General features: G+C 42.8%; 18 non-coding genes and 3 pseudogenes across 18 annotated transcripts; all 21 read left to right on the plus strand.

Annotated features, from left to right (window-relative positions):
- The first annotated feature begins 410 nt into the window (after positions 1 to 410).
- Positions 411 to 529, plus strand: LOC142514532 (5S ribosomal RNA). Its single transcript, XR_012810421.1, has one exon. It is a non-coding gene; the product is annotated as a 5S ribosomal RNA (ribosomal RNA).
- A 596-nt stretch (positions 530 to 1,125) lies between these two features.
- On the plus strand, positions 1,126 to 1,243 carry LOC142510458 (5S ribosomal RNA). Its single transcript, XR_012808568.1, has one exon. It is a non-coding gene; the product is annotated as a 5S ribosomal RNA (ribosomal RNA).
- Positions 1,244 to 1,817: 574 nt separating this feature from the next.
- LOC142508697 (5S ribosomal RNA) lies at positions 1,818 to 1,936 on the plus strand. The gene has a single exon (XR_012806901.1). It is a non-coding gene; the product is annotated as a 5S ribosomal RNA (ribosomal RNA).
- Positions 1,937 to 2,617: 681 nt separating this feature from the next.
- Positions 2,618 to 2,736, plus strand: LOC142515393 (5S ribosomal RNA). The gene has a single exon (XR_012811240.1). It is a non-coding gene; the product is annotated as a 5S ribosomal RNA (ribosomal RNA).
- Positions 2,737 to 3,284: 548 nt separating this feature from the next.
- LOC142511920 (5S ribosomal RNA) lies at positions 3,285 to 3,401 on the plus strand (annotated as a pseudogene).
- A 1,323-nt stretch (positions 3,402 to 4,724) lies between these two features.
- On the plus strand, positions 4,725 to 4,843 carry LOC142506999 (5S ribosomal RNA). The gene has a single exon (XR_012805268.1). It is a non-coding gene; the product is annotated as a 5S ribosomal RNA (ribosomal RNA).
- Positions 4,844 to 5,844: 1,001 nt separating this feature from the next.
- On the plus strand, positions 5,845 to 5,963 carry LOC142508137 (5S ribosomal RNA). The gene has a single exon (XR_012806365.1). It is a non-coding gene; the product is annotated as a 5S ribosomal RNA (ribosomal RNA).
- A 1,814-nt stretch (positions 5,964 to 7,777) lies between these two features.
- Positions 7,778 to 7,896, plus strand: LOC142508244 (5S ribosomal RNA). The gene has a single exon (XR_012806468.1). It is a non-coding gene; the product is annotated as a 5S ribosomal RNA (ribosomal RNA).
- Positions 7,897 to 8,578: 682 nt separating this feature from the next.
- Positions 8,579 to 8,696, plus strand: LOC142511718 (5S ribosomal RNA; annotated as a pseudogene).
- A 682-nt stretch (positions 8,697 to 9,378) lies between these two features.
- Positions 9,379 to 9,501, plus strand: LOC142517024 (5S ribosomal RNA). The gene has a single exon (XR_012812787.1). It is a non-coding gene; the product is annotated as a 5S ribosomal RNA (ribosomal RNA).
- Positions 9,502 to 10,184: 683 nt separating this feature from the next.
- On the plus strand, positions 10,185 to 10,303 carry LOC142509934 (5S ribosomal RNA). Its single transcript, XR_012808079.1, has one exon. It is a non-coding gene; the product is annotated as a 5S ribosomal RNA (ribosomal RNA).
- Positions 10,304 to 10,987: 684 nt separating this feature from the next.
- On the plus strand, positions 10,988 to 11,105 carry LOC142517298 (5S ribosomal RNA). Its single transcript, XR_012813052.1, has one exon. It is a non-coding gene; the product is annotated as a 5S ribosomal RNA (ribosomal RNA).
- A 680-nt stretch (positions 11,106 to 11,785) lies between these two features.
- LOC142510331 (5S ribosomal RNA) lies at positions 11,786 to 11,905 on the plus strand. The gene has a single exon (XR_012808450.1). It is a non-coding gene; the product is annotated as a 5S ribosomal RNA (ribosomal RNA).
- A 681-nt stretch (positions 11,906 to 12,586) lies between these two features.
- LOC142516079 (5S ribosomal RNA) lies at positions 12,587 to 12,706 on the plus strand. Its single transcript, XR_012811893.1, has one exon. It is a non-coding gene; the product is annotated as a 5S ribosomal RNA (ribosomal RNA).
- Positions 12,707 to 13,388: 682 nt separating this feature from the next.
- LOC142515713 (5S ribosomal RNA) lies at positions 13,389 to 13,507 on the plus strand. Its single transcript, XR_012811543.1, has one exon. It is a non-coding gene; the product is annotated as a 5S ribosomal RNA (ribosomal RNA).
- Positions 13,508 to 14,189: 682 nt separating this feature from the next.
- LOC142517027 (5S ribosomal RNA) lies at positions 14,190 to 14,309 on the plus strand. The gene has a single exon (XR_012812790.1). It is a non-coding gene; the product is annotated as a 5S ribosomal RNA (ribosomal RNA).
- A 1,384-nt stretch (positions 14,310 to 15,693) lies between these two features.
- Positions 15,694 to 15,812, plus strand: LOC142508942 (5S ribosomal RNA). The gene has a single exon (XR_012807138.1). It is a non-coding gene; the product is annotated as a 5S ribosomal RNA (ribosomal RNA).
- Positions 15,813 to 16,725: 913 nt separating this feature from the next.
- On the plus strand, positions 16,726 to 16,844 carry LOC142511696 (5S ribosomal RNA; annotated as a pseudogene).
- Positions 16,845 to 17,677: 833 nt separating this feature from the next.
- Positions 17,678 to 17,796, plus strand: LOC142517240 (5S ribosomal RNA). Its single transcript, XR_012812996.1, has one exon. It is a non-coding gene; the product is annotated as a 5S ribosomal RNA (ribosomal RNA).
- A 686-nt stretch (positions 17,797 to 18,482) lies between these two features.
- On the plus strand, positions 18,483 to 18,601 carry LOC142507097 (5S ribosomal RNA). Its single transcript, XR_012805362.1, has one exon. It is a non-coding gene; the product is annotated as a 5S ribosomal RNA (ribosomal RNA).
- A 681-nt stretch (positions 18,602 to 19,282) lies between these two features.
- Positions 19,283 to 19,402, plus strand: LOC142510530 (5S ribosomal RNA). The gene has a single exon (XR_012808637.1). It is a non-coding gene; the product is annotated as a 5S ribosomal RNA (ribosomal RNA).
- Positions 19,403 to 19,629: the final 227 nt, after the last annotated feature.

Below are 19,629 nucleotides of genomic sequence, written 5' to 3' on the forward strand. Positions count from 1 at the left end.
ATCTGTTAAGGTAGTCCGAAATTCGATTCCAGTTCCATTTTATCGTATCCCAGGCATAATAATAGCTTTACATTCGTTATTTTCTTATTCTTATTTTTTTTTCTATTTTCTTGGAACATTTAGAGATTTTTGTTGTCGTGAGTTGGTTCTGTGCGGAAGGGTATGACGCAAATTACTCCTGAGACGGATAACTCATTGAAAACAATTATTTCGACTGTTTTATCCATAAATTACGTAAACGGTCGCGACACGAGGACTTCCCAGGGAGGTCACCCATCCTGGCTCAGCCATCGCGCCAGAACGCATAACTTTATTGTTCTGATTGGGCGAGAACAGTGCCGCGTGTTGTCCATCGCCGCCCGCTCCACATGTACTCGAGGGATATAAGAATAAACATCCCACTCAAAGTCGGGTGCGATCATACCAGCAATAATACACCGGATCCCATTAGAACTCCGAAATTAAGCATGCTTGGGCGAGAGCAGTACTAGGATGGGTGACCCCCTGAGAAGTCCTCGTGTTGCACCCCTTTTCGTGTTTTTTTATTTTTGATTACTTGTTGACAGACGATTTTCGGCTCAAATCATCTGAATCTCGATCATGACCAGAGAAGACATGTGAAATCAACGTAGCTCAGGCACTGCCGGATTTGGACAAAATTGTAGGCTAATTTGAGTGTAAACGGGCAAACGAACGAGACTTCCGTTTCCTCGAGAAATCTGCTTACGAAGTCTAAAATTCGATTCCGGTTTCTTTTTATCGTATCCCAGGCATAATAATAGCTTTAGATTCGTTATTTTCTTATTCTTATTTTTTTCTATTTTCTGGGAACATTTATCGTTTTTTGTTGTCGTGAGCCGGTTCTGTGCGGAAGGATATGACGAAGATTACTCCGGAGACGGTTAACTCATTAAAAACAATTATTTCGACTGTTTTAGCCATAATTTACGTAAACGGTCGCGACACGAGGACTTCCCAGGGAGGTCACCCATCCTAGCTCTGCCTTTGCGCCAGAACGCTTAACTTCATTGTTCTGATTGGGCGAGAGCAGTGCGGCGTGTTGTCCATCGCCGCCCGCTCCACACGTACTCGAGGGATATAAGAACAAACATCCCACTCAATGTCAGGTGCGATCATACCAGCAATAATACTTCGGATCCCATCAAACTCCGAAGTTAAGCGTGCTTGGGCGAGATCAGTACTAGGATGGTTGACCCCCTGGGAAGTCCTCGTGTTGCACCCTTTTTCGTGTTTTTCTATTTTTGAATACTTGTTGATAGACGATTTTCGGCTCAAATCATCTTAATCTCGATCGGGACCAGATAAGACGTGAAATCAACGTAGCTCGGGCACTTGCCGGATTTGGACAAAAATGTTGCATAATTTGATTGTAAACGGGCAAACGAACAAGACTCATTAATCCGAAATTCGATTCCGTTTTCATTTTATCGTATCTCAAGCATAATAATAGCTTTAAATTCGCTATTTTCTTATTTTTATTTTTTTTCAATTTTTTGGAAACAATTATGATTTTTGTTGTCGTGAGCCGGTTCTGTGCGGAAGGGTATGACGCAGATTACTCCGTAGACGGTTAACTCATTAAAAATGAAAGTTTTTTCGATTGTTTTAGCCATAATTTACGTAAACGGTCGCGACACGAGGATTTCCCAGGGCGGTCACCCATCCTAGCTCTGCCATCGCGCCCGAAAGCTTAACTTCTTGGTCCTTATTGGGTGAGAGCAATGCCGCGTGTTGTCCATCGCCGCCCGCTCCACACGTACTCGAGGGATATTAGAATAAACATCCCACTCAATGTCGGGTGCGATCATACCAGCACTAATACACCAGATCCCATAAAAGCTCCGAAGTTAAGCGTGCCTGGACGAGAGCAGTACTCTGATGGGTGACCCCCTGTGAAGTCCTCGTGTTGCACTCTTTTTCGTGTTTTTCTATTTTTGATTACTTGTTGACAGACACTTTTTGGCTCAAATCATCTGACTCTCGATAAGGACCAGAGAAGACATGTGAAATCAACGTGGTTCGGGCACTGCCGGAATTGGACAAAATTGTAGGCTAATTTGATTGTAAATGGGCAAACGAACGACACTCATTCTCCTCAATGAGCTTGCGAGATTTTAGCCGAATTCCTTCTCTAAGACCCTCTAATTTGCGATTTTCCGCTTCTGTTAAGCTTCTGTTTCCTCGAGAAATCCACTAAGGAAGTCCGAAATTCGATTCCAGTTTCATATTATCGTATCCCAGGCATAATAATAGCTTTAAATTCCCTATTTTCTTCTTCTTATTTTTTTTTATTTTCTGGGTACATTTAGCGATTTTTGTTGTCGTGAGCCGGTGCTTTGCGGAAGGGTATGACGCAGATTACTCCTGAGAAGGTTAACTCATTAAAAACAATTATTTTTACTGTTTTAGCCATAATTTACGTAAAAGGTCGCGACACGAGGACTTCCCGGGGACGTCACCCATCCTAGCTCTGCCATCGTGCCAGAACGCTTAACTTCATGGTTCTGATTGGGCGAGAGCAGTGCGGCATGTTGTCCATCGCCGCCCGCTCCACACGTACTCAAGGGATATAAGAATAAACATCCCACTCAATGTCGGGTGCGATCATACCAGCACTAATGCACCGGATCCCATCAGAGCTCCGAAGTTAAGCATGCTTGGGCGAGAGCAGTACTAGGATGGGTGACCCCCTAGGAAGTCCTCGTGTTGTACCCTTTTCGTGTTTTTCTATTTTTGATTACTTGTTGAAAGATGATTTTCGGCTCAAATCATCTGAATCTCGATCGAGACAAAATAAGACATGTGAAATCAACGTAATTCGGGCACTGTCGGATTTGGACAAATCTGCTCGAGAAATCTGCTTAGGAAGTCCGAAATTCGATTCCGGTTCTATTTTATCGTATCCCAGGCATAATAATTGCTTTACATTCGCTATTTTCTTCTTCTCATTTTTTTCTATTTTCTGGGAACATTTAGCGATTTTTGTTGTCGTGAGCCGGTGCTGTGGGTAAGGGTATGACGCGTATTACTCCGGAGACGGTTAACTCATTAAAAATAATTATTTCGACTGTTATAGCCATAATTTACGTAAACGTTCGCGACACGAGGATTTCCCAGGGAGTTCACCCATCCTAGCTTTGCCATCGCGTCAGAACGCTTAACTTCATGGTTCTGATTGGGCGAGAGCAGTGCCGCGTGTTGTCCATCGCCGCCCGCTCCACACGTACTCGAGGGATATAAGAATAAACATCCAACTCAATGTCGGGTGCGATCATACCAGAACTAATGCACCGGATCCCATCAGAACTCCGAAGTTAAGCGTGCCGTTGAGAGTAGTACTAGGATGCGTGACCCCCTGGGAAGTCCTCGTGTTGCATTCTTTTTCGTGTTTTTATATTTTTGATTACTTGTTGATCGACGATTTTCGGCTCAAATTATCTGAATCTCGATCGGGACCAGATAAGACGTGAAATCAACGTAACTCGGGCACTACCGGATTTGGACAAAATTTTAGCCTAATTTGATTGTAAACGGGCAAACGAACGAAACTCATTAATCCGCAATGAGCTGGAGAGATTTTAGCCGAATTCCTTCTCTAAGACCCTCTAATTTGCGATTTTCCGCTTCTGTTAAGCTTCCGTTTCCTCGAGAAATCCGCTTAGGAAGTCCGAAATTCGATTTCGGTTTCATTTTATTGTATTCCAGGCATAATAATAGCTTTACATTCGCTATTTTCTTATTCTTATTTTTTTTTCTATTTTCTGAAAACATTTAGCGATTTTTGTTGTCGTGAGTCGGTTCTGTGCGGAAGGGTATGACGCAGATTACTCCGGAGACGGTTAACTCATCTAAAACAATTATTTCGACTGTTTTAGCCATAATTTACGTAAACGGTCGCGACACGTGTTGTCCATCGCCGCCCGCTCCACACGTACTCGAGGGATATAAGAATATACATCCCACTCAATGTCGGGTGCGATCATACCAGCACTAATACACCGGATCCCATCAGAACTCCGAAGTTAAGCGTGCTGGGACGAGAGCAGTACTTGTTGACAGACGATTTTCGGCTCAAGTCATCTAACTCTCGATCAGGACCAGAGAAGACATGAGAAATCAACGTAGCTCGGGCATTGCCGGATTTGGAAAAAATTGTAGGCTAATTTGATTGTAAACAGACAAACGAACGAGACTCATTCCTCCGCAATGAGCTTGCGAGATTTTAACCGAATTCCTTCTCTAAGATTCTCTAATTTGCGATTTTCCGCTTCAGTTAAGCTTCCGTTTCCTTGAGAAATCCAGTTAGGAAGTCCGAAATTCGATTCCAGTTTCATTTTATCGTATCACAGGCATAATAATAGCTTTACATTCGCTATTTTCTTCTTCTTATTTTTTTCTATTTTCTGGGAACATTTAGCGATTTTTGTTGTCGTGAGCCGAAGCTGTGCGGAAGGGTATGACGCAGATTACTCCGGAGACGGTTAACTCATTAAAAACAATTATTTCGACTGTTTTAGCCATATATTACGTAAACGATCGCGACACGAGGACTTCATAGGGAGGTCACTCATCCTAGCTTTACCATCGCTCCAGAACGCTTAACTTCATGGTTCTGATTGGGCGAGAGCAGTGCCGCGTGTTGTCCATCGCCGCCCGCTCCACACGTACTCGAGGATATAAGAATAAAAATCCCACTCAATGTCGGGTGCGATCATACCAGCACTAATGCACCGGATCCAATCCGAACTCTGAAGTGAAGCGTGCTTGGGCGAGAGCAGTACTTGGATGGGTGGCCCCCTAGGAAGTCCTCGTGTGGCACCCCTTTTCGTGTTTTTCTATTTTTGATTACTTGTTGACAGACGATTTTCAGCTCAACTCATTTGACTCTCGATTAGGACCGGAGAAGACATGTAAAATCAACGTAGCTCGGGCACTGCCGGATTTGGACAAAATTGTAGGCTGATTTAATTGTAAACGGGCAAACGAACGAGACTCATTTCTCCGCAATGAGCTGGCGAGATTTTAGCCGAATTCCTTCTCTAAGACCCTCTAATTTGCCATTTTTCGCTTCTGTTAAGCTTCCGTTTCCTCGAGAAATCCGCTTAGGAAGTCCAAAACTCGATTCCGGTTCCATTTTATCGTATCCCAGGCATAATAATAGCTTTACATTCGCTATTTTCTTCTTATTTTTTTCTATTTTCTGGGAACATTTAGCGATTTTTGTTGTCGTGAGCCAGTGCTGTGCGGAAGGGTAGCTCGGGTACTGCCGGATTTGGACAAAATTGTAGCCTAATTTGATTGTAAACGGGCAAACGAACGAGACTAATTAATCCGCAATGAGCTGGCGAGATTTTATCCGAATTCCTTCTCTAAGACCCTCTAATTTGCGAATTTCCGCTTCTGTTAAGCTTCCATTGCCTCGAGAAATCCGCTTAGGAAGTCCGAAATTCAATTCCGGTTCCATTTTATCGTATCTCAGGCATAATAATAGCTTTACATTCGCTATTTTTTATTCTTATTTTTTTTCTATTTTTTGGGAACATTTAGCGATTTTTGTTGTCGTGAGCCGGTTCTGTAAAGAAGGGTATGACGCAGATTACTCCGGAGACGGTTAACTCATTAAAAACAATTATTTCGACTGTTTTATCCATAATTTACGTAAACGAGGAATTCCCAGGGAGGTCACCCATCCTAGATCCGACATCGCGCCATAACGATTAACTTCATGGTTCTTATTGGGCGAGAGCAGTGCCGCATGTTGTCCATCGCCGCCCGCTCCACACGTACTCGAGGGATATAAGAATAAACATCCCACTCAATGTCGGGTGCGATCTTACGAGCACTAATGCACCGGATCCCATCAGAACTACAAAGTTAAGCGTACTTGGGCGAGAGCAGTACTAGGATGGGTGACCCCCTGGGAAGTCCTCGTGTTGCACCCCTTTTCGTGTTTTTCTATTTTTGATTACTTGTTGAAAGATGATTTTCAGCTCAAATCATCTAAATCTCGATCGGGTCCAAATAAGACATGGGAAATCAACGTAACTCGGGCACTGCTGGATTTGGACAAACTTATAGCCTAATTTGATTGTAAACGGTCTTAGCCGAATTCCTTCTCTAAGACCTTCGAATTTGCGATTTTCCGCTTCTGTTAAGCTTCCGTTTCCTCGATAAATCCGCTTAGGGAGTCTGAAATTCGATTCTGGTTCCATTTTATCGTATCCCAGGCATAATAATAGCTTTACATTCGCTATTTTCTTCTTCTTATTTTTTTTGTATTTTCTGGGAACATTTAGCGATTTTTGTTGTCGTGAACCGGTGCTGATAGGATCGATTAGGGGGGATAATCATTGAGCTACAATAGCTCGGTTCTTGAAATATTGAATACCGATGAATTAAATCGAGTTTCGTTAAAAACCAAGAGGAAGATACTCGAAATAATCCTTCGTAGAAACCTATTAAATATTTTGTAAACCATTTAAAATATATGCAAGTTGAATGAGTAAAAATATTCAGTTGAAGTATTTTATCAAACATTTGGTATACAATATTTTGATATTTGAAGAACACATAAAATGCTTCAACAATGCATCTTTAAAAACAGTGAAAATGATAAGCAAATGCAATAAAAAAATAGACACGAATTTGTTTATGGATATTCGGATATTTCAAACACTCCTACGTCATCCCTTTTTCCTCTTGGGAAGGATCCACTAGAAAACTTTGATTTATACAACTACTTGTACAAACCCATTCTGGAAGGGCAGCACCCAACTAGAACTCCTAGCACTCAAGATTGTAGGCAGCACCTCACAATCAGCATATTCTTTAATGTCTCATATGCAAAGACTACATACACAAGTTTATTGTCTTTGTGCAAGACTCACTCAACTAATCTTTGAAGTTCAACTCTCTTGTATATGTGTGAGTGATTGTGTGTGAGGAATTTATCATTTATAGTGTACATCTCAAATGTATCCTCACACAAGGGCTTGTGCTCTCAACAAGCTGATTTTTTCATGCTAACTGCCCATGCTTTGAATCCCCTTCAAAAGCTGTTGTTTGATCTTCAATATGTTGTATTTATAGGCTCCAACACTGATATATACGTTAGACACAAGAATATGACCGTTGGAAAGTTTCTGTACCGCAGCTGCTCAAACTCAACTGATTGCTGTTTTCGTGTGATCATTTTGGTAATTGAGCGATCAGTTAGACCATCATAACATCCGATTTTGCCAAACTGACGTGATATACGATTTGTTCCGAATTGAGTTTTCTAATCAGTCCAGTTTGCGGATTGTCATTTGGATAATCCAGTTGACAGATATCATCAAAATACCAAAGCTCGCCAGAAATTCAGTTTGTGCAAAATTCAGTTTCAGCTTGCTTCTTGTGTTTGCAATTTCACACTTGAGGAAATATGTTAGAAACACAATAACAAGTTTTGTTAACATCAAAATCAAGATTGCGAACTTGAAAAGTTCCAACAGGTGCTGTGCGAAAGGGTATGACGCAGATTACTCCGGAGACTGTTAACTCATTAAAAACAATTATTTCAACTGTTTTAGCCATAATTTACGTAAACGGTCGCCACGAGGACTTCCCAGGGAGGTCACCCATCCTAGCTCTACCATCGTCCCAGAACGCTTAACTTCATGGTTCTGATTGGACGAGAGCAGTGCCGCGTGTTGTCTATCGCCGCCTGCTCCACACGTACTCGAGGGATATAAGAATAAACATCCCACTCAATGTCGGGTGTGATCATACCAGCACTAATGCACTGGATCCCATCAGAACTCCGAAGTTAAGCGTTCTTGGGCGACAGCAGTACTAGGATGGGTGACCCCCTGGGAAGTCCTCGTGTTGGACCCCTTTTCGTGTTTTTCTATTTTTGATTATTTGTTGACAGACGATTTTCGGCTCAAATCATCTGAATCTCGATCGGGACCAGATAAGAAATGCAAAATCAATGTAGCTCGGGCACTGCCGGATTTGGACAAAATTGTAGCCTAATTTGATTGTAAACGGGCAAACGAACGAGATTGATTAATCCGCAATGAGATGGCGAGATTTTAGCCGAATTCCTTCCCTAAGACCATCTAATTTGCGATTTTCCGCTTTTGTTAATCTTCCGTTTCCTCGAAAAATCCGCTTAGTAAGTCCGAAATTCGATTCCAGTTTCATTTTATTGTATCAAGGCATAATAATAGCTTTACATTCGCTATTTTCTTATTCTTATTTTTTTTCACTTTTCAGGGAACATTTAGCGATTTTTGTTGTCGTGAGCTCGTTCTGTGCGGTAGGGTATGACGCAGATTACTCCGGAGACGGTTAACTCATTAAAAACAATTATTTCGACTGTTTTAGCCATAATTTACGGAAACAGTCGCGACACGAGGACTTTCCAGGGATGTCACCCATCCTAGCTCTGCCATCGCGCCAGAACGCTTAACTTCATTGTTCTGATTGGGCGAGAGCAGTGCCGCGTGTTGTCCATCGTCGCACGCTCCACACGTACTCGAGGGATATAATAATAAACATCCCACTCAATGTCGGGTGCGATCATACCAGCACTAATGCACCGAATCCCATCAGAACTTCGAAGTTAAGCATGCTTGGGTGGGAGCAGTACTTGGATGAGTTACCCGCTGGAAAGTCCTCGTTTGCACCCCTTTTCGTGTTTTTCTTTTTTTGATTACTTGTTGACAGACGATTTTCGGCTCAAATCATCTGACTCTTGATCAGGATAAGAGAAGAAATGTGAAATCAACGTAGCTCGAGCACTGCCGGATTTGGACAAAATTTTAGGCTAATTTGATTGTAAACGGGCAAACGAACGAGACTCATTCTCTGCAATGAGCTGGCGAGATTTTAGCCGAATTCCTTCTCTAAGACCCTCTAATTTGCGATTTTTCGCTTCTGTTAAGCTTTCGTTTCCTAGATAAATCCGCTTAGGAAGTTCGAAATTCGATTCTGGTTCCATTTTATCGTATCCTAAGAATAATAATAGCTTTACATTCGTTATTTCCTTCTTCTTATTTTTTTTTTATTTTCTGGGAACATTTATCGATTTTTGTTGTCGTGAGCCGGTTCTGTGCGGAAGGGTATGACGCAGATTACTCCGGAGACGGTGAACTCATTAAAAACAATTATTTCGACTGTTTTATCCATAATTTACGTAAAAGGTCGCGACACGAGGTCTTCCCAGGGAGGTCACCCATCCTAGCTCTGCCATCGCGCCAGAACGCTTAACTTCATGGTTATGATTGGGCGAGAGCAGTGCCGCGTGTTGTCCATCGCCGCCCGCTCCACACGTACTCGAGGGTAATAAGAATAAACATCCCACTAAATGTCGGGTGCGATCATACCAGCACTAATGCACCGGATCCCATCAGAACTTCGAAGTTAAGCGTGCTTGGGCAAGAGCAGTACTAGGATGGGTGACCGACCCCGTGGGAAGTCCTTGTGTTGCACCCATTTTCGTGTTTTTATATTTTTAATTACTTGTTGAAAGACGATTTTCGACTCAAATCATCTGAATCTCGATCGAGACCAAATAAGACATGTGAAATCAACGTAATTCGGGCACTGTCGGATTTGGACAAAATTGTAGCCTAATTTGATTGTAAACGGGCAAACGAACGAGACTCATTAATACGCAATGAGCTGGCGAGATTTTAGCCGAATTCCTTCTCTAAGACCCTCTAATTTACGATTTTCCCCTTCTCTTAAGCTTCCGTTTCCTCGAAAAATCCGCTTAGTAAGTACGAAATTCGATTCCGGTTTCATTTTATCGTATCCCAGTCATAATAATAGCTTTACATTAGCTATTTTCTTATTCTTATTTTTTTTTCAATTTTCTGGAAACATTTAGCGATTTTTGTTGTCATGAGCCGGTTCTGTGCGGAAGGGTATGACGCAGATTACTCCGGAGACGGTTAACTCATTAAAAACAATTATTTCAACTGTTTTATCCATATTTACATAAACGGTCGCGACACGAGGACTTCCAAGGAAGGTCAACCATCCTAGCTCGGCAATCGCGCCAAAACGCTTAACTTCATGGTTAGGATTGGACGAGTGCAGTGCCGCGTGTTGTCCATCGCCGCTTGCTCCACACGTACTCGAAGGATATAAGAATTAAAATCCTACTCAATGTTGGTTGCGATCATACCAGCACTAATGCACCGTATCCCATCAAAACTCCGAAGTTAATCGTGCTTGGGCAAGAGTAGTACTAGGATGGGTGACTCCCTGGGAAGTTCTCGTGTTGCACCATTTTTCGTGTTTTTCTATTTTTGATTACTTGTTGACAGAAAACTTTCGGCTCAAATTATCTGAATCTCGATCAGGACCAGAGAAGACAAGTCAAAATCATCGTAGCTCGGGCACTGCTGGATTTGGACAAAATTGTAGGCTAATTTGAGTGTAAGCGGGCAAACGAACGAGACTCATTACTCCGCAATGAGCTGGCGAGATTTTAGCCGAATTTCTTCTCTAAGACCCTCTAATTTGCGATTTTCCGCTTCTGTTAAGCTTCCGTTTCCTCGAGAAAATCCGCTTAGGAAGTCTGAAATTCGATTCCGGTTCCATTTTATCGTATCCCAGGCATAATACTAGCCTTACATTCGCTATTTTCTTCTTCTTTTTTTTTTCTATTTTCTGGGAACATTTAGCGATTTTTGTTATCGTGAGCCGGTTCTGTGCGGAAGGGTATGACGTAGATTACTCTGGAGACGGTTAACTCATTAAAAACAATTATTTCGACTGTTTTATCCATAATTTACGTAAACGGTCGCGACACGAGGTCTTCCCAGGGAGGTCACCCATCCTAGCTCTGCCATCGCGCCATAACGATTAACTTCATGGTTCTGATTGGGCGAGAGCAGTGCCAACTGTTGTCCATCGCCCCCCGCTCCACACGTACTCGAGGGATATAAGAATAAACATCCCACTCAATGTCGGGTGCGATCATACCAGCACTAATGCACTGGATCCCATCAGAACTCCGAAGTTAAGCGTGCTTGGGCGAGAGCAGTACTAGGATGTGTGACCCTTGGGAAGTTGTCGTGTTGCATCCCTTTTCGTGTTTTTATATTTTTGATTACTTGTTGACAGACGATTTTTGGCTCAAATCATCAGAATCTCGATCGAGACCAGATAAGACGTGAAATCAACGTAGCTCATGAACTGCAGGATTTGGACAAAATTGTAGCCTAATTTGATTGTAAACGGGCAAACGAACGAGACTCATTAATCCGCAATGAGCTGGAGAGATTTTAGCCAAATTCCTTCTCTAAGACCCTCTAATTTGCGATTTTCCGCTTCTATTAAGCTTCCGTTTCCTCGAGAAATCCGCTTAGAAAGTCCAAAATTCGATTCCGGTTCCATTTTATCTTATCCCAGGCATAATAATAGCTTTCAATTAGCTATTTTCTTCTTCTTATTTTTTTCTATTTTCTGGGAACATTTAGCGATTTTTGTTGTCGTGAGCCGGTGCTGTGCGGAAGGGTATGACGCAGATTACTCCGGAGACGGTTAACTCATTAAAAACAATTATTTCTACTGTTTTAACCATAATTTACGTAAACGGTCGCGACACGTGGACTTCCCAGGGAGGTCACCCATCCTAGCTCTGCCATCGCGTCAGAACGCTTAACTTCATGGTTCTGATTGGGCGAGAGCAGTGCCGCATGTTGTCCATTCCCGCCCGCTCCACATGTACTCGAGGGATATAAGAATAAACATCAAACTCAATGTCGGGTGCGATCATACCTGCACTAACGCACCGGAACCCATCAGAACTCCGAAGTTAAGCGTGCTTGGGAGAGAGCAGTAATAGGATGGGTGAACTCCCTGGGAAGTCCTCGTGTTGCATCCCTTTTCATGTTTTTATATTTTTTATTACTTGTAGAAAGACAATTTTCGGCTCAAATCATCTGAATCTCGATCGGGACCAGATAAGACGTGAAATCAACGTATCTCGGGCACTGCCGGATTTGGACAAAATTGTAGCCTAATTTGATTGTAAACTGGCAAACGAACGAGACTCATTAATCCGCAATGAGCGGGAGATATTTTAGCCGAATTCCTTCTCTAAGACCCTCTAATTTGCGATTTTCCGCTTCTGTTAAGCTTCTGTTTCCTCGAGAAATCCGCTTAGGAAGTCCGAAATTCAGTTTCGGTTTCATTTTATCGTATCCCAGGCATAATAATAGCTTTACATTCGCTATTTTATTATTCTTATTTTTTTTCTATTTTCTGGAAACATTTAACGATTTTTGTTGTTGTGAGCCGGTTCTGTGCGGAATGGTATGACGCAGATTACTCCGGAGACAGTTAACACATTAAAAACAATTATTTCGACTGTTTTAGTCATAATTAACGTAAACGGTCGCGACACGAGGACTTTCCTGGGAGGTCACCCATCCTAGCTCTTCCATCGCGTCAGAACGCTTAACTTCATTGTTCGGATTGGGCGAGAGCTGTGCCGCGTGTTGTCCATCGCCGCCCGCTCCACACGTACTAGAGGGATATAGGAAATAACATCCCACTCAAAGTCGGGTGCGATCATACCAGCAATAATACACCGGATCCCATCAGAACTCCGAAGTTAAGCCGTGCTTGGGCGAGAGCAGTACTTGGATGGGTGACTCCCTGGGAAGTCCTCGTGTTGCACCCCTTTTCGTGTTTTTCTATTTTTGACTGCTTGTTGACAGAAGATTTTAGGCTCAAATCATCCAACTCTCGATCAGGTCCAGAGAAGACATGTGAAATCAACGTAGCTCGGGCACTGCCGAATTTGGACAAAATTGTAGGCTAATTTGATTGCAAACGGGCAAACGAACGAGACACATTAATCCGCAATGAGCTGGCGAGATTTTAGCCGAATTCCGTCTCTAAGACCCTCTAATTTGCGATTTTCCGTTTCTGTTAAGCTTCCGTTTCCTCGAAAAATCCGCTTAGTAAGGCCGAAATTCGATTCCGGTTTCATTTTATCGTATCACAGACATAATAATATCTTTACATTCGCTATTTTCTTATTCTTATTTTTTTCTATTTTCTGGGAACATTTAGCGATTTTTGTTGTCGTGAGCCGTTTCTGTGCGGAAGAGTATGACGCAGATTACTCCGGAAACGGTTAACTCATTAAAAACAATTATTTCAACTGTTTTAGCCATTATTTACGTAAACGGTCGCGACACGAGGACTTTCCAGGGAGGTCACCCATCCTAGCTCTGTTATCGCGCCAGAACGCTTAACTTCATTGTTCTGATTGGGCGAGAAAAGTGCCGCGTGTTGTCCATCGCCGCCCGCTCTACACGTACTCGAGGGATATAAGAATAAACATCCCACTCAATTTCGGGTGCGATCATACTAGCACTTATACACCGGATCCCATAAGAACTCCGAAGTTAAGCGTGCTTGGGCGAGAGCAGTACTTTGATGGATGACCCCCTGGGAAGTACTCGTGTTGCATCCCTTTTCGTGTTTTTCTATTTTTGATTACTTGTTGACAGACGATTTTAGGCACAAATCATCTGACTCTCGAAAAGGACTAGAGAAGACATGTGAAATCAACGCAGCTCGGGCACTGCCGGATTTGGACAAAATTGTAGGCTAATTTGATTGTAAACGGGCAAACGAACGAGACTCATTACTCCGCAATGAGCTGACGAGATTTTAGCCGAATTCCTTCTCTAAGACACTCTAATTTGCGATTTTTCGCTTCTGTTAAGCTTCCGTTTCCTCGAGAAATCCACTTAGGAAGTCCGAAATTCAATTCCAGTTCCATTTTATCGTATCTCAGGCATAACAATAGCTTTACATTCCCTATTTACTTCTTCTTATTTTTTTCTATTTTCTGGGAACATTTAGCGATTTTTGTTGTCGTGAGCCGGTGCTATGCGGAAGGGTATGACGCAGATTACACCGGAGACGGTTAACTCATTAAAAACAATTATTTCGACTGTTTTAGCCATAATTTACTTTAAAGGTCACGGCACGAGGACTTCCCAGGGACGTCACCCATCCTCGTTCTGCCATCGCGCCAGAACGCTTAACTTCATGGTTCTGATTGGGCGAGAGCAGTGCAGCGTGTTGTCCATCGCCGCCCGCTCCACACGTACTCGAGGGATATGAGAATAAACATCCTCCTCAATGTCTGGTGCGATCATTCAAGCACTAAAGCACCGGATCCCATCAGAACTCCGAAGTTAAGCGTGCTTGGGCGAGAGGCAGTACTAGGATGGGTGACCCCCTGGGAAGTCCTCGTGTTGCACCCCTTTCCGTGTTTTTCTATTTTTGATTACTTGTTGAAAGACGATTTTCTGCTCAAATCTTCTGAATCTTGATCGAGACCAAATAAGACGTGCAATCAACGTAACTCGGGCACTGTTGAATTTGGACAAGACAAAATCGTAGCCTAATTTGGTTGTAAACGGTCTTAGCCGAATTTCTTCTCTAAGACCCTCTAATTTGCGATTTTTTGCTTCTGTTAAGCTTCCGTTTCCTCGGGAAATCTGCTTAGGAAGTCCGAATATCTATTCCGGTTCCATTTTATCGTATCTCAGGCATAATAATAACTTTACATTCGCTTTCTTCTTCTTATTTTTTTCTATTTTCTGGGAACATTTAGCGATTTTTGTTCTCGTGAGCCGGTGCTGTGCAGAAGGGTATGACGCAGATTACTACAGAGACGGTTAACTCATTAAAAACAATTATTTCGACTGTTTTAGCCATAATAAACGTAAACGGTCGCGACACGAGGACTTCCCAGGGAGGTCACCCATCTTAGCTCTGCCATCGCGCCAGAACGCTTAACTTCATGGTTGTGATTTGACGAGAGCAGTGCCGCGTGTTGTCCATCGTCGCCCGCTCCACACGTACTCGAGGGATATAAGAATAAACTACCAACTCAATGTCGGTTGCGATCATACTAGCACTAATGCACCGGTTACCCCCCTGGGAAGTCCTCGTGTTGCATCCTTTTTCGTGTTTTTTTATTTTTGATTACTTATTGACATATGATTTTCGGCTCAAATCATCTGAATCTCGATCGGTACCAGATAGGACGTGAAATCAACGTAGCTCGGGCGCTGCCGGATTTGGACAAAATTGTAGCCTAATTTGATTGTAAACGGGCAAACGAACAAAACTCATTAATCCGCAATGAGCTGGAGAGATTTTAGCCGAATTCTTTCTCTAAGACACTCTAATTTGCAATTTTCCGCTTCTGTTAAGCTTTCGTTTCCTCGAGAAATCCGCTTAGGAAGTCCGAAATTCGATTCCGGTTCCATTTTATCGTATCCCAGGCATAATAATAGCTTTACATTCGCAATTTTCTTCTTCTTATTTTTTTTCTATTTACTAGGAACATTTAGCGATTTTTGTTGTCGTGAGCCGGTTCTGTGCGGAAGCGTATTACGTAGAATACTCAGGAGACGGTTAACTCATTAAAAACAATTATTTCGACTGTTTTATCCATAATTTACGTAAACGGTCGCGACACGAGGACTTCCCAGGGAGGTCACCCATCCTAGCTCCACCATCGCGCCAAAACGCATAACTTCATGGTTCTGATTGGGCGAGAGCAGTGCCGCATGTTGTCTATCGCCGCCCGCTCAGCACGTACTCTAGGATATAAGAATAAACATCCCACTAAATGTCGGGTGCGATCATACCAGCAATAATGCACCGGATTCCACCAGAACTCCGAAGTTAAGCGTGCTTGGGAGAGAGCAGTACTAGGATGGGTGACCCCCTAGGAAGTCCTCGTGTTGTACCCTTTTTCGTGTTTTTCTATTTTGGAATACTTGTTGACAGACGATTTTCGGCTCAAATCCTCTGAATCTCGACCGAGACCAGATAAGACGTGAAATCAACGTAGCTCGGGCACTGCCGTATTTGGACAAAATTGTAGCCTAATTTGATTGTAAACGGGCAAACGAACGAGACTCATTCTTCGCAATGAGCTGCCGAGATTTTTGCCGAATTCCTTCTCTAAAACCCTCTAATTTGCGATTTTCCGATTCTGTTAAGCTTCCGTTTTCTCGAGAAATCCGCTTAGGAAGTCCGAAATTCGATTCCGGTTCCATTTTATCTTATCCCAGGCATAATAATAGCTTTACATTCGCCATTTTTTTCTTCTTATTTTTTTTCTATTTTCTTGGAATACTTAGCGATTTTTGTGATCGTGATCCGGTTCTGTGCAGAAGGGTGGGTATTACGTAGATTACTCCGGAGACGGTTAACTCATTTAAAACAATTATTTCGACTGCTTTATCCATAATTTACGTAAACGGTCGCGACACGAGTACTTCCCAGGGAGGTTATCGTATCCCAGACATAATAATAGCTTTACATTCCCAATTTTTTTATTCTTATTTTTTTTTCTATTTTCATGGAACATTTAGCGATTTTTGTTGTCGTGAGCCGGTTCTGTGCATAAGGGTATGATGCAGATTACTCTGGAGACGGTTAACTCATTAAAAACAATTATTTCGACTATTTTAGCCATAATTTACGTAAACGGTCGCGAGGCGAGGACTTCCCATGGATTTCACCCATCCTAATTCTGCCATCGCGCCAGAAAGCTTAACTTCATGGTTCTTATTGGGCGAGAGCAGTGCCGCGTGTTGTCCATCGCCGCCCGCTCCACACGTACTCGAGGGATATAAGAATAAACATCCACTCAATGTCGGTTGCGATCATACCAGCACTAATGCACCAGATCCCATCAGAACTCCGAAGTTGAGCATGCTTCGGCGAGAGCAGTTCTAGGATGAGTGACCCCCTGGGAAGTCCTCGTGTTGCGCCCCTTTTCGTGTTTTTCTATTTTTGATTACTTGTTGACAGACGATTTTTGGTTCAAATCATCTGAATATCGATCGGGATCAGATAAGACATGTGAAATCGACGTAGCTCGGGCACTGCCGGATTTGAACAAAATTGTAGCCTAATTTGATTGTAAATGGGTAAACGAACGAGATTCATTACTCCGCAATGTGCTGGCGAGATTTTAGCCGATCTTCTTCTCTAAGACCCTCAAATTTACGATTTTCCGCTTCTGTTAAGCTTCCGTTACCTCGAGAAATCCGTTTAGGAAGTCCGAAATTCGTTTCCGGTTCCATTTTATCTTATCCCATGCATAATAATAGCTGGCGAGCTTTTAGCCGAATTTCTTCTCTAAAACCCTCGAATTTGCGATTTTCCGCTTCTATTAAGCTTCCGTTTCCTCGAGAAATCCGCTTAGGAAGTCCGAAATTCGATTCCGGTTCCATTTTATCTTATCCCAGGCATAATAATAGCTTTACATTTGCCATTTTTTTCTTCTTATTTTTTTTCTATTTTCTGGGAATATTTAGCGATTTTTGTTGTCGTGAGCCGGTTCTGTGCGGAAGGGTATGACCCAGATTACTCCGGAGACGGTTAACTCATTAAAAACAATTATGTCGACAGTTTTATCCATAATTTACGTAAACGGTCACGACACGAGGACTTCCAAGGGAGGTCACCCATCCTAGCTCTGCCATCGCGCCAGAACGCTTAACTTCATGGTTCGGATTGGACGAGAGCAGTCCCGCGTGTTGTCCATCGCCGCCCACTCAACACATACTCGAAGGATATAAGAATAAACATCCGACTCAATATCGGGTGCGATCCTACCAGCACTAATGCACCGGATCCCATCATAACTCCGAAGTTAAGCGTGCTTGGGCGAGAGCAGTACTAGGATTGGTGACCCCCTGGGAAGTCCTCGTGTTGCACCCCTTTTCGTGTTTTTCTATTTTTGATTACTTGTTGACGGACGATTTTCGGCTCAAATCATCTGAATCTCGATCGGGAACAGATAAGACATGTGAAATCAACGTAGCTCGGGCACTGCCGGATTTGGAGAAAATTGAAGCCTAATTTGATTGTAAACGGGTAAACGAACGAGTCTCATTACTCCGCAATTAGCTGGCGAGATTTTAGCCGAATTTTTTCTCTAAAACCCTCTAATTTGCGATTTTTCGCTTTTGTTAAGCTTCCGTTTCCTCGAGAAATCCGCTTAGGAAGTCTGAAATTCGATTCCGGTTCCATTTTATCTTATCCCAGGCATAATAATAGCTTTACATTCGCTATTTTTTTCTTCTTATTTTTTTTCTATTTTCTTGGAATACTTAGCGATTTTTGTAATCGTGATCCGGTTCTGTGCAGAAGGGTGGGTATTACGTAGATTACTCCGGAGACGGTTAACTCATTAAAAACAATTATTTCGACTGCTTTATCCATAATTTACGTAAACGGTCGCGACACGAGTACTTCCCAGGGAGGTTACCCATCCTCGCTCTGCCATCGCGCCAGAACGCTTAACTTCATGGTTCTGATTGGGCGAGAGAAGTGGCGCGTGTTGTCCATCGTCGCCTTCTCCACACGTACTCTTGGGATATAAGAATAAACATCCATTCAATGTCCGGTGCGATCATACCAGCACTAATTCAACGGATCCCATCAGAACTCCGAAGTTAAGCTTGCTTGGGCGAGAGCAGTACTAGGTTGGGTGACCCCCTGCGAAGTCCTCGTGTTGCACCCCTTTTCGTGTTTTTCTATTTTTGATTACTTGTTGACAGACGATTTTCGGCTCAAATCATCTGAATCTCGATCGGGACCAGATAAGACATGTGAAATCGACGTAGCTCGGGCACTGCCGGATTTAGACAAAATTGTAGCCTAATTTGATTGTAAACGGGCAAACGAATGAGACTCATTACTCCGCAATGAGCTGGCGAGATTTTAGCCGAATTCCTTCTCTAAGACCCACTAATTTGTGATTTTCCGCTTCTGTTAAGCTTCCGTTTCCTCGAGAAATCCGCTTAGAAAGTTCGAAATTCGATTTCGGTTCCACTTTATCGTATCCCAGGCATAATAAAAGCTTTACATTCGCTATTTTCTTCCTCCTATTTTTTCCTATTTTTTGGGAACATTTAGCGATTTTTGTTGTCGTGAGTCGGTTCTGTGCGGAAGGGTATGACGCAGTTTACTCCGGAGATGGTTAACTCATTAAAAATAATTATTTTGACTGTTTTATCCATAATTTACGTAAACGATCGCGACACGAGGACTTCCCATGGAGGTCACCCATCCTAGCTCTGCCATTGCGCCAGAACGCTTAACTTCATGGTTCTGATTGGGCGAGAGCAGTGCCGCGTGTTGTCCATCGTCGCCTTCTCCACACGTACTCTTGGGATATAAGAATAAACATCCACTCAATGTCCGGTGCGATCATACCAGCACTAATTCACCGGATCCCATCAGAATTCCGTAGTTAAGCATGCCTTGGGCGATAGCAGTACTAGGATGGGTGACCCCCTGGGAAGTCCTCGTGTTGCACCCCTTTTCTTGTTTTTCTATTTTTAATTACTTGTTGACAGACGATTTTCGGATCAAATCATCTGAATCTCGATCGGGACCTGATAAGACATGTGAAATAAACGTAGCTCGGGCACTGCCGGATTTGGACAAAATTGTAGCCTAATTTGATTGTAAACGGGCAAACGAACGAGACTCATTACTTCGCAATGAGCTGGCGAGATTTTAGCCGAATTTCTTCTCTAAAACCCT

The sequence above is a fragment of the Primulina tabacum genome, chromosome 10, assembly GCF_025594145.1.
Source record: "Primulina tabacum isolate GXHZ01 chromosome 10, ASM2559414v2, whole genome shotgun sequence".
In the NCBI taxonomy this organism is placed as follows: Eukaryota; Viridiplantae; Streptophyta; class Magnoliopsida; order Lamiales; family Gesneriaceae; genus Primulina; species Primulina tabacum.